General features: G+C 39.4%; 1 protein-coding gene across 2 annotated transcripts in view; it reads right to left on the bottom strand.

The window, feature by feature from the left end:
* Positions 1–13,162, bottom strand: part of mylka (myosin, light chain kinase a) — a 133,093-nt gene extending 119,931 nt beyond the window's left edge. Inside the window, exons 1-2 of one of the 2 annotated variants that reach the window (XM_079822475.1) lie at positions 12,998–13,064; positions 1,586–1,641 (exon numbers count right to left, since the gene is read on the bottom strand). The gene's annotated coding sequence lies outside the window, so the exon portion shown is untranslated. Of the gene's footprint in view, positions 1–1,585; positions 1,642–12,997 lie in introns of both variants that reach the window. The other variant, XM_079822474.1, reaches the window with a different exon arrangement.
* Positions 13,163–13,922: the final 760 nt, after the last annotated feature.

The following is a 13,922-nucleotide window of genomic DNA, read 5'->3' as shown; positions in this document are numbered from 1 at the left end:
TCATGTTGTCTGCAATGAAATACAAGTCAAAGTAAATTTAGAAATCACTTTCTTTCTTTTTTTTTGCGTTTTCCATACTGTCCCAACTTTTTCTGATTTGGGGTTGTAGAACATACTTTTTTTTAGGGGTCATGAATCATTTCTTACCTACTCAAGAGTATGCCATTTCGGATGCAGCCATATACTTGCAAACTTCCGTCATTTTGAAGTTTGTTCAACTTTGTCAAGTGGACGAGATAAGTATGTTTGGACAGACCCTCGACCCCTCACAGCCGACTTCTACCCGACAGTCAAAGCGGCATTACGTCACAAAAGTGTGGACTCAGGAGGAAGACAGCAAGGTTTTAGGGTGCCATGAGGCCATGAGGTCTCCCATCCAGGTACTGACCAGGTTCAGAACTGCTTAGCTTCAGTGGGAAACCAGTATTGGTTTACAGGGTGATATGGCTGCTGGCCTGGGTATGATGTCACTAATAAGTAAAAGCAATTAATGTTACTATGATAATTCAGGTTGATTGTCTAATTATTATTTAGCTCCTCTACTCCTTAAAGGGTTAGTTCACCCAAAAATGAAAATTCTGTCATTAATTACTCACCCTCACGTCGTTCGAGACCCGTAAGACCTCCGTTCATATTCGGAACACAAATGAAGATATTTTTGTTGAAAGCTGATGGCTGAGAAAGGCTTCAGATAGGCCTCCATTGGCATTCAGTACACTTATACTCCCAAGACGGATAAAAGGCACTCAAAACATCGTTACAAAGTCCATCTCACCACAGTGACTCTACAATAATCTTACGATGCGACAATAGTTTTTGTGCGCAAAAAAAATCAACTTAACACCTTTTTCCAACTTGTTACTGCCTTCCGTGTGTGCCTCCACGACGCATGCGCGAGAATATGACGCAGATCCGGCGTTCGGACAGATGACCCAGAAGTGATTTGTTTACAATCAGAGGAAGACGCGCGTATCTCAGCTGTTGGATTCTACATTGATCGTGCTTTAGGTCTCGGCGTAGTGCTCAAAATGGGGTTAGAGTGTGCATTTCATGGATTCCCGAACCCCGGCGCTACGTCATATTCTCGCGCATGCGTCGTGGAGGCACACGCGGAAGGCAATAACAAGCTGGATAAAGGTGTTATTTTGATTTTTTTTTGCGCACATAAACTATTGTTGTCGCATCGTAAGATTATTGTAGAGTCACTGTGGTGAGATGGACTTTGTAACAACATTTTAAGTGCCTTTTATAGGTCTTGGGAGTATAAGTGTACTGAATGCCAAATGAGGCCTATCTGAAGCCTTTCTCAGCCATCAGCTTTCAACAAAAATATCTTAATTTGTGTTCCGATTATGAACGGAGGTCTTACGGGTCTCGAACGACATAAGGGTGAGTAATTAATGACAGAATTTTAATTTTGGGTGAACTAACCCTTTAAATGGCAAAGTCATCCCTTCCATCCCAAGAAACAAACGTCCATTTTCATGAGCTCCCTACATAACACAATAGTCCAAGTAAATAATATATAAATGTGACAAGATTAAGGCTTTATAGGAGTATGGAGTGTTATGGAGTGCTCTCTCACTTTCCGGACACACTTTGGGAGCCAATGATGAAGCCGGCAGATGAAGTTCAGACATTCTAGAACAAACAATCAAAGATGACACACAATTATATTAAAGCAAAAAACAAATAAAGAAACTTCTGTCTGTTTCCATGCCTTATCCATAAGACATAGTTCATCCAAAAATTATAATTCTGTCATCATTTACTCCCCCTCAAGTTGTTCCAAGTTGTTGTTGTTTTTCTTCTACTGAACACAAAATAAGATATTTAGAAAAATATGGTTAGCAAAACAGTCAACTGACAGTCTTCAAAATATCTTCTTTTGTGTTTAACAGAAGAAAAAAATCCATACAGGTTTGGAACAACCTGAGGGTGAGAAAAAGATGACAGAATTTTTGGGTGAACTTTTAAGGTTTCTCCAGCACTGGAAAGCTTCGCTGTAATAATCTCGGTTATTGTCCTACCTCTTGCCTGATCGCAACGATTCTTTTTAAAGTTATATTCCCCTGGCCTTTTCCTCTCTACCATCTCTACTCTTTCTTTAGTTGTTCTGCTAAATTTGTCTTGTGCATGGTGCCCTCTCTCCTCCTCCACGCCCCTTACTGCTGAAGTGTGTTTTGGTGCTTGGTCCAATTTAATTTTCAGAAGCGTTTTTCAAAAATCGCTTAATGTACCTTCAAATACGTCTTTGTATGCAATTTCATAATTACTTTTATTGTCTTTGAAATATGGTTAAACTACTGCCGAATGTACTGCCAAGTATTTATGGTAAACAAAAATATACTTTATTGCCTTTTCTATTTAAACTTGTATGCAGGGGCACAGGAGACCTTTTCAAATTGGGGGGACCAAACTGTAAGCAAAAGCCCAAATAGTAAGATCAAATTTCCAAATATCAGACCACCACTTCAGGCTCACTGTCGGACCACCATCATATATTAAACTTGCCTGATCATTAATAGAATAATATTGATTATTATTACAATACAAAGTAAGTGAAATAAGAAATACATATGAATGAAGTGCACAATGTGTGTTATTGTGCTGGTACCATGACTGGTTTAGGACTGCTGTTGACAGCTGACTCCTAAAGTTTTAGATTTTCTGCATTTGGCATTTAGACTGTTTAATGTATAGGTGACAAATGTATAATCTGCAGTTACAAATGCATAAATAATATTTTGATGTTTTAAACATAAGATGTTGAATATTGATATTTGAAATGGTTTAAAACATGAAAAGATACTTTAAAGGGGGGGTATAATGCTATTTCATGCATACTGGGCTTTTTACACTGTTAAAGACTTGGATTCCCATGCTAAACATGGAAAAAGTTTCAAAAAATAAGTTGGACGTTTGATGCAGTATTTCTATGCCAAAAATACTCCTTCCGGTTTCTCACAAGTTTCGTAAAGTTTGTTCCGAGTACGGGTCTGCGTGATGTCAACAAGGGTGGAATTTCCTTGTACGGGCCATATGCGCACTTTTCCCAGAAGGGTGCGCGCGCGCACACGTCGACCAGAGCGAGAGAGCGAAAGCAGCACACCCATTAAAAGCGCTTTGCTCGGCTTAAGGGAAGTCGTTGGCTGCGCTGCGCAGGTCACAGGACTTCACAAAATCAACAATGTCACCTAAGAAGTGTGTTTTTGGTTGTCAGGGAAAGACAACCCTGTACAGCTTCCCACAGAACCCAGTGTTGAGGGGACAGTGGATGGAGTTGTACAAGTGGTTTTGTGTGTTCCCTGCATTTCGGCGACGATTGTTTTATAAACAAGACCCAATTTGACGGCGGATTTGTAGATCGTCTAATGCTGAAAGATGGAGCGGTCCCAACGATAAAGGTTCACGGTCGTGCACCGCAGGCGGTGAGTAAAACTGCCTCAAATGTCTATATATTTGGCTATTGGTGCGTAAGTGCACATCGAGTAAACATGATCACGTATAATTCATTTATCAATGGAGCATGCGATGTATGGTGTGTGTTAAAATAAAACATTTTAGCTGACCACTATAGGTGTCTGTTTGTTTATTGTAAAACCACTCCAAACAATTTCAGTCTCCAGATCAGATTCTGGATCATATGGCTGAACTGATTGATAGCCATGGTTTATTTAGGATAACTTTTTTTTACCCTACGTTTAAGGATGTCACAGCTTTCAGACGCTCTCAACGCAATAGCTGCGCGCGCTCATGATTCTTTAGCTCCACCCACACGGTATGCCTCCATCCGCTCAGTTTTATTCGGAAAGGCTCTGTACAGCATATCTTTCTTTTATAAATATAATAAAACTAAAGACTTTTTGGAGATATGAAGGATGCAATACCCCTCTATAGGTACTCAAAATTGACAGAAACTGTGTGATAAATGTCAGAGCGCTCATCGTTAAAACAACAATTACTATATATAATCGCACACGGCTTGAATTACTTACAATGAATGTGATGTTCGTTGTCGGAAGTTTTAGTTAGCGAATCACGCATGCTATTTTCCCTTATCAAAAGTGCGGGGGTTCCTGTTCCCGTGTGTCAATGGCGCGCCTGCTTGTATGTTTTGTATATCTCTAATGATGACGTTGCAATTTAGTACATCTACAATATGTTAACGTTCAGCGTAATATTAACACTAAAGTTTAAATTAAAAAGTTTAAGTGCTTTACATGTGCTTTTGAAGTGCATTACAAGTGGGTCTATTCATTGTCTGGTCATTTGCCTCTCAGAGCTGTGTTCAAATAAAGTAAACTATTCACACACACAGGTGTCTCCTAATCCACAACACAGGTTAAAGTCCTGAACTGAGTGAGATCACTGTGAAAGAATGAGAGAACACACACACACACACACACACACACACACACACACACACACACACACACACACACACACACACACACACACACACACACACACACACACACACACACACACACACACACACACACACACACACACACACACACACACACACTCACACTCACACCACTCTCCTCTCTGTAACATTGTTCCTGGATGCCACATACAGATGCTCAGATGTACCTTGGTTCATTAACTGTTAACTCAAAATTAAAGTAAAATAACATGATAGCATGACATTTCTCTAAAAAATTAAAAAGTCATGAACAGCATGAAAAAAGCATAATCAGTGTTACACAAAGTCTTACATCATGCAGAAGCCATTTTGAAAACTAAATACTTAAGTAGCTTGTAGAACAACTGTAGCTTTAGTAGCAATAACGGCAACAACAACAAAAAAAACGAAAAAAAAAAAAAACATTTTAGTAATATTTGCATGAAATTATCCACCACACTCTCATGGCAAATTCGTAACTACTTTATCCCTCAAATAGCGAATTATCTAGTGTCCTTGGGATCGTCAGTTTTGGCAATCAAACAGATGACATCATATTTGTCCCTTGGGTACTTTACGATAAAGAGGGAGCTCATGGGTGACTTGATGACAGCAAGGTCTTCTGTTCTGGTCCTTTGGCAGAAAAACAAAGCTAAATCATCACTCCTCCATGTAGCAGTGTTTGCCAGTAGGTTATAGGTGTTTGTGGAGAGACATTGTGAGTATAATAACTACTTCAGTCTGTTCTAATGACATTGTTCAACAAATATTGTGGCTTTTTCAAAATTTAGCTATGCAAAAGCAAACCAGAGCTGCCAGAGAGGAGGCTTTATCCTAGATACCCGTCCCATCCATACATTATTTTCTGGATTGCATTGTTAAAAACTTTAACATCTATACAGTTCAAAAGTTTAAGGGTCGGTTCTATTTTTTAAATGTTTTTTTTTTAAAGTCTCTTATGATTACCAAGGCTGCATTTATTTGATCCAAAACAGTACTATTGTGAACTATTATTACAATTTAAATTTGAAATACTTGAATTTTCAGCATCATTACTGCAGTCTTCAGTAGCTATGTCTCCATCCAAAGTTGCAAATTTAACTTTTGTAAATTGCAAATGTGGAATATCACATAAAACCTTTTCAAATAAAGCTACACTTCCATCCCATGTGTTCAAGAGAACAAACGCGTCACTTCCTGGGAAATTGGTGCCAAATATCTGAAATAAAAAGGGAAGTTGCTGAAATCGGTGAAGCCACTGTGGCTATTTTTTCCTATATCATTAATGATTTAATAAACACTGTCATGTTACCTTCCATTCGAATGCCTGGTGTTTTGGAACAATTATATGAGACACTTCTGGGAGGTCATTATACCAAATCATATTGATGACAGACTTTGGCTCAGGGGTTCCAGAACAACCAAAGCTAATTTTGAGATGCTGTGCAATGAAACTGATCCACTGGTTAGTCCAGTTATCCAATCACATCCATTGTAGAGGAAAAGTCAAGTGAGGTTTTTGTTGCGCGAGGGATTTCTGCAATAAATGTGTTTCCATTGTAGTATATGTGTATGTTTTCTTATCGAAAAAACATGATCCGCCTCAATTGAGCACATAGTTTTAAAGCAGATTTTTAGAATTGATCAACATCTAGGCGTTTCCATTCAGCGATTTTTATGCAATATCCCAAAATGCGTATCAAAATAGGTGGATGGAAATATAACTATTTTCATATGATCTTTCAGAAATCATATACCCCGATCAGGCATAACATTATGACCTAACATTGTGCTGGTCCCCTTTTTGCTGCCAAAACAGCCCTGACTCATCGAGGCATGGACTTTGCTTTGTGGCAGGGCACATTATCCTGCTGAAAGAGGCCACTGCCACTGGGGAATACCGTTTCAATGAAAGGGTGTACATGGTCTGCAACAATGCTTAGGTTGGTGGTACGTGTCAAAGTAACATCCACATGGATGGCAGGACCCAAGGTTTTCCCAGCAGAACATTGCCCAAAGCATCACACTGCCTCCGCCGGCTTGTCTTCTTCCCATAGTGCATCCTGGTGCCATGTGTTCCCCAGGTAAGTGACGCACACGCACCCGGCCATAAACATGATGAAAAAGAAAACGTGATTCATAAGACCAGGGGCCAGTACGCACAAAAGAAGGCGTACGCCACTCTCTACGCAATAATTGGTATTTATAAAAAGCAAACTTGACGGGAAAATTTGCGGTCCTTCACGCAAGCTCTGACCCAGGCGTACGCACAAAAACGGGTGAAATGAGAAATGGCGACACCGTCGGCAGATGGAAGAAACACGTGAAAGTGTGTGAAACTGTTGACCGTTGTGTAAAAGAAATGGCAATACTGCATCTAATAAATAACTTGAAGACTTCACAAAGCAAGTATTACAATTAACAGCCTACACGAACACCCGTTTGATCGATCTGCAGTAAAACAAACAAAATCAAACGAAAATTACAACAGAAATGCAACAAAAAAAAAACAATATTGGCATGTTATGCAATTCATCCTCATAAATAATATGGTAAACAGAACGAAATAATGTACAAAACTGATATTCTCGTCAATGTGTCCGTCTGGCGGAGCAGATATAGATGCAATTAGATAGACAGATAGATAGATAATTAGGGAGATATATAGATAAATAGATAAATAGATAGATAGATGTATTAATGGTCCACTGGGGAAAGTTGTTTTCATAGTAAAAATTTCTTCATCAGCTACGGAATCATGGTATTCATGCAAATGCCTTTAGTTTGTTTTATTTTCGATAAAATAACATATGACGTATGTCTCAACCATTCAGAAAGCTGCAAGAAATTACATTTGCACTGAACTATTTCCCATTTCCACGTAGATAATAGGGATAGGGATTAATAGTGATTCCCCAATAATTGCCGGCAGTCTCTCATCAAGAGGGGTCAGCTCCGGTGTCCCCTTTCCCCCACCCGTGGCACTCTGGCGATGGAGCGCTAGACGCTTTTTTGCCTCGACTTTGATGTCCGACCATTTCTTTTTTTTTCGGCCACGGTCCGAGGTTGTGAGGCGACAGCATTTACGGCGTCTGCAACCTTTTGCACTTCAATTAGTAATGGCCACACTGTGCCCTCAAAAAAACATTTTTCTCCTCTTTTCCACCTCGCCAACGAGAATTTCTACTTCACATTGAGTGAAGTTACGTTTTTTTGATTTCCTCTCTGTATTTGCCATGATTTCGAATTCGATAAATATTAACTTGTGGGCGTTTCACGGACTATTTATGGGCAACTATGGGCGTGACATGAAGCCGCAAAAGCTGCGCTACATTTAGAATTGATTGTGATTTATTAAGGGAAAACTGCGTAGGATGTGCGTGCGCACGGTTTTATAAATCCGAATATTTCTGTGCGTACGCATGTCCTAGGTTTCATCCGTACGCCACTTCTGACGCAAATCCTACGCAAAGTTTTATAAATGAGGCCCCAGGTCACCTTCTTCCATTGCTCTGTGGTCCAGTTCTGATGCTGAAGTGCCCACTGTTGGCGCTTCCGGTGGTGGACAGGGGTCAGCATGGGCACCCTGACTGGTCTGCGGTTATGCATCCCAATACGCAACAAACTGCGATGCACTGTGTATTCTGACACCCTTCTATCAGAACCAGCATTAACTTCTTGAGCAATTTGAGCTACAGTAGCTGTTTGATCGGAACACACGAGCCAGCCTTCGCTCCCCACGTGCATCAATGAGCCTTGGCTGCCCATGACCCTGTCACCGGTTCACCACTGTTCCTTCCTTGGATGGAATACTGACCAGTGCAGACCAGGAACACCCCACAAGAGCTGCAGTTTTCTAGCCATCACAATTTAGCCCTTGTCAAACTCGCTCAAATCCTTACGCTTGCCCATTTTTCCTGCCTCCAACACATCAACTTTGAGGACAAAATGTTCACTTGCTGTCTAATATATCCCACCTACTAACAGGTGACGTGATGAAAAGATAATCAGTGTTATTCACTTCATCTGTCAGTGATTTCCGATCACAGCTTTCATGCATCTTGATATGCTCCCTATCATTCGGTCACATTGCTGTTGGATGAATTTTTGCCACCCCTGACGAAAAAAATTCAAGCAGCTTGGCTTTTTTGAATGGCTGGTGACCTTCTTGCTTACATTCCAGAGGTTTTCAGTGGGGGGTAGGTCTGGAGATTGTGATGGCCATTGTACGTGCTTGAGTCACGCGTCCTTAACAAAGACAGATCTGCATGATTCTGATCTTCTCTGATGAGTCCAGTTTTAGCTTTGCCCAACACCTGGTCCTCTAATGGTTAGACATGACCTGGAGAGACCTACAAGCCACCGTGTCTCGCACCCATTGTAAATTTGGTGGAGGACTGGTGATGATCTAGTGCAGGGGTCTCCACACTCGGTCCTGGAGGGCCGCTGTCCTGCAGAGTTTAGCTCCAACCCCAATTAAACACACCTGAACCAGCTAATCAATGTATAACTAGGGCCTTGTAAGACACTGATTAGCTGGTTCAGGTGTGTTTATTTGAGGTTGGAGCTAAACTCTGCAGGACAGCGGCCCTCCAGGACCGAGTGTGGAGACCCCTGATCTAGTGGTTCTTTAGTAAGGCAATAATTGGCCAGATACATCTTTGCGAAGGATGCATAACTCCACGTACAATATGATCCTGAAAGAAAAATTGCTTCCTTCTGCTCTGACAATGTTCCTGAACTCAAAGGATTGGTTTTTAGTGCAGGACAATGCTCAAATCCACACAACCACGCCAATCAAGGTTACATTTTTGTTTTAAAAAGTCGCTGTTTGGATTTAAATAGGCTTAAGAGTCCATGATTGGATTATTATTGCAGTGATTATTATGTTTCTAACATGTTATATGCTTGGCAACAGTTCTTCTAACCCTAATTGATGGAATGTGTAGCTTTTCATTTCTTAAACAACCATGTAGGAAGACACATCATGGCCATATTCCAGGATGACAATGTCAAGATGTAGAAGGCTCAAATGAAAAGAATGGTGGTGATGTAGCACAAATAATAATTTTTTCACACAAGAATCGGCACCTCCCCAGACCTTAAATTCATTAAAAGTCTTTGGGATGTGCTGGAGTAGTAGTAGTCATTTTCTTCAGTGTTCTCTGTTTGTAAATCATTCAGAAGTATGTAGAAAATAAAGAATGATGGGTTTCAGATTATTCGGAAAAAACAACAACAACAACAACTGCCTTGATGTGTCCGAATTTGTGTTGTTCTGGTTCACGACATGAGAGGCTAGGGAACAGTATGAGGCACAGTCATGGTTTCAGCATTTTGGCGAAATCTGTTATGTGTTATGAGACTATAGTGTTTTATAATTGTAGAATCTAGTGAAGACAGGCGATTGTGGTTTATGCTGTGTTAAGAGAAAAAAGGTGTTGTATTGTCGTTTCACATGACTTTACCTCTAGAGACAACAAATAGTTGAAGATGAGGGTTAAACATTCCCTGTATGGTGTGTGGTTCTGCCTCAGGTAAAACAACGTAATCAGGCTTAAAAAAAAACGAAGCTCTATCCTGTCAGAAAACACACACTGGTGAAGAGGCGTCTTGTTAACCGTAATTCCAGCCAGCTGCACAAACACTTTGTATAGATTTGTCTACACATAACAAGAGGAAACAATTGTGTCCATTGATTCACTCACAGGATTCTGAACAAACACAGATAAGACATAGAAGAGCCTGATCTGCTGATCACACCAGCTCTAAAACACAATATAGCCGGTAAGCAAGAGCACCTAACCTGCATATGACCATTTAAAGCAATGAATCTAACACATCTGAGGGTGGAGATGAAGAGAGGGAGGGGAACCCATTTAAAAAACTGATCATACCAGTCATAGCTCAGGAAAAAAAACATGTGAATCAGCATGAAGGGGCTTTGTGGAAAGTAGCGTCCTCTAATACACCTCACCCTTTATACATAATAAACTTAATAAAGAGCAAAAGTCTATTCATTAACCTCACAAAAGCCAGGCTTCATTCATTCTCATGGGCATTGTTTACTGTACATCATGCATTCACTAGGACACTTTTCCTGTTCTGGGAATTTAACCACAGCATTCGGATCAAAGAGATCAGACCGATCAGATCAGAATAAACTTCACGTTTATGATGATTAAGAGTAATTATGAGAACGTGGAATAACTGGAAATGTTCCCACATGAAACACTTACACTGTGTACTGTACGTTTATGGACATCCTCATATTTCATGTGTTCATCAAGATAAATATTTGTTGTGTCCTCAAAATGCTAGAGTCAAATATGTCTGATTGTCATTGCATGAAATGTCAAAATATCAAAGCAAGTGTGTGTGCGCTGCAGAAGCTATTCTTCATCGCATTTGCTCAATGCCTGTTAGTCAGCCTGTGATTTTTAGTGAATGTATGAAGTGTTTTTTAGGGTTTCACACTAGCAGTTTTGGTGCGCACCCGGGTTCGATTGATGTCAGAGTTCGCTACGTTTGGATGATGTGAACGCGGTCTTCCGAACTCGGGTGCGCACCCGCGAACCGTATCAGAGTCCGCTTAAAAAGGGTGGTCTGGGGTACGGTTCATGTGAACTCCGGTACGGTTCGCTGCTGATGTGAACGCAATCGTACTAAATCGCGGAAGTGAACCGCTATTAATGACGTATGATTTTATAAAAATGTGTGTTTGTGTGTGTTTCACTCATTTTCCTGACGAGCATGACTGACATACTGCAAGCAGAGAGCTGTAGATCTCATTTCTGCTCGTCTTCAGCGTTTTTTAGAGCATTTGCAGTACATTTGCGGGATATAGACGCAAGTGCCATTACGTACTGAAGCTTTAGAAACAAAACCAACAGTTAAAAAACTCTAATATATAAAAGTGAGGTGAGCAACACTATGCATTTCGCCACCTTCACACTCGCTGTCGTTACTAAGCAACCGTGTAAACAGCTGCTGCTTTGATGACGCAAACGCACCCCGGTTCGGAACCAAATAATATAATATGAACACAGTCCAGCAGGGGCACGGGGAGGGGGGAGCAATCGAACTCGGGTTCGGTCCAGGCAATTGAACCAAGTGTGAAAGCACCCTTAATTTGAAACAATTTTCACTCAGAAACTGCAAGTACACTTTCTTGTAAAACCTACCTTTAGGTCATTTACAAATTTTTTATTTTTTTTTAACAGTGTAACCAAAGGTGTAGAGATTTACATTGACTACGGTCAATTTTGATCAACTACTATCATGCAATGACATTTGATGTTTTTAAGCGCAACTTTTGGGCAGTGTTTTGGTAACTCATTACAAGTAACAAGTTCCGTAATTACTTTTCTCAAGTAACTTGTAAAGTAACGCATTACTTTTAAATTTATGGTAACACTTTACAATAGGGGTCTTCTGTTAACATTAGTTAACTACATTAGTTAACATGAACTAATAATGAACTGCAATTATAAAGCATTAATTTCAACATTTACTAATACATTATTAAAATCTTTAACATTAGTTAAAGCACTGTGAACTAACATGAACAAACCATGAACAGCTGGATTTTTATTAAATAACGTTAACCAAGATGAACAAATACAGTAACAAATGTATTCCTCATGGTTAGTTCATGTCAGTTAATGAAACCTTATTGTAAAGTGTTACCAAAGTTACTTTTTCAAATAAGGTGACAAGTTACTTTGTTTTCCCATAAAATTGACTGACAGCTCTAAAGACTGGAGTAATGATGCTGAAAATTCAGCTTTAAAATCACAGGAGGAAATTTCATTTTAAAATATATTTCACAATAAATTCACAATATTACTGGTTTTACTGAATTTATCAAATAAAAGTGCATAAATGCAATGATTTTCTAAGTTTGTACATATGTACCACTTTTTCAAACTCTTCAGGTATTATTAGACCCCATCCTTGAAAGATGTCTTGTCCCCATGTTGAGAGAAATCAGGATCGAGTAATGTGAACATGTGTGAATAATTAAATATGTTAAGTAACACAAATATACTTTGTGAATTTAATCAGACTTATGCATTTCACGTTTATAAAGGGCTATACATTTTTAAATTAACAAGCCAGCCCAGGTGAGAAAAAACTAAAGTTATGCATTACTTACTTTCCATAAAAAGTAACTAAGTAATGCAAATAGTTACTTTTTTTAGGGAGTAAAGCAATATTGTAATCGCATTACTTTTAAAAGTAACTTTCCCTAACACTGCTTTTAGGGACACAGTTAAACTTATTTTAAAATGCATAATATAACAAAACATATAATGTACATATTTTACATATAACTGTACATTTGACTGTGTAATACAGAGGAACTTATCTAAAACAAAAAATAACTCTTGCTTTTGGTTATATGCTAAACTTGATTAGAGAAAGTTCTCACCCATCATTCAAAAAGTGCATCAGATGTATTTGAACGAATATCTGACTGAGTGTGAGATTTCTTACATTTCTTACAAACTGCTCAAACATCTCAAAACTGCTCAACATCTTCCCATATGAACCTGAGGACATATAGAGTCAGAGCAAACTCACCCAGACAGCCGAGTTGAACTCTGGAGAGATTAGTGTCCGTCTGCTGCACGTCTGTCATCCACAGGAGTTCAGAGAGCACGTCCAGACCCGCTGTCCTGACTCTGCTCTTAAAGTGTTTTCCCTGTCGGCACCGAACTTGCTGGCATGGATCCTAACATCACAGGCTGAGAGTTCCTCATTGGTCGCAGGGTTATAGGAGTTGAAGGGGGAGGACTGAACACTGCACAGACTAAAAATGAAATGTGTGCCTCGCTGATTTCGGTTTTCCTTTAAAGCCAGAGGATTGAAAATACAGTACATGCTTTTCATGACCTAAAGCTGGTTTTGGATGCGAGTATAGCATTAAGGAGTTGGTATTATCTATCTATCTATCTATCTATCTATCTATCTATCTATCTATCTATCTATCTATCTATCTATCTATCTATCTATCTATCTATCTATCTATCTATCTATCTATCTATCTATCTATCTATCTATCTATCTATCTATCTATCTATCTATCTATCTATCTATCCATCCATCCATCCATCCATCCATCCATCCATCCATCCATCCATCCATCCATCCATCCATCCATCCATCCATCCATCCATCCATCCATCCATCCATCCATCCATCCATCCATCCATCCATCCATCCATCCATCCATCCATCCATCCATCCATCCATCCATCCATCCATCCATCCATCCATCCATCCATGGTCTTTTGAACGTTCTATTGATTAAAGACATGCATCACGGTTTCCATTTAAAAAAACTTTTTTTTTACATTCATAAAAATCAGAAATGTCTCTTGAACAGCAAATTAAAATGATTTCTGAAGGATCATGTGATAGGAAGAAATTATATTTTAATCAAATAAAAATGCATAAATGCAATGATTTTCAAATGTACATACATGTGTACGTATATATGTCCCAC

The sequence above is a fragment of the Gobio gobio genome (assembly GCF_949357685.1).
Source record: "Gobio gobio genome assembly, chromosome: 7".
Classification (NCBI taxonomy): domain Eukaryota; kingdom Metazoa; phylum Chordata; class Actinopteri; order Cypriniformes; family Gobionidae; genus Gobio; species Gobio gobio.
This window is presented reverse-complemented; position numbering and strand designations above follow the sequence as displayed.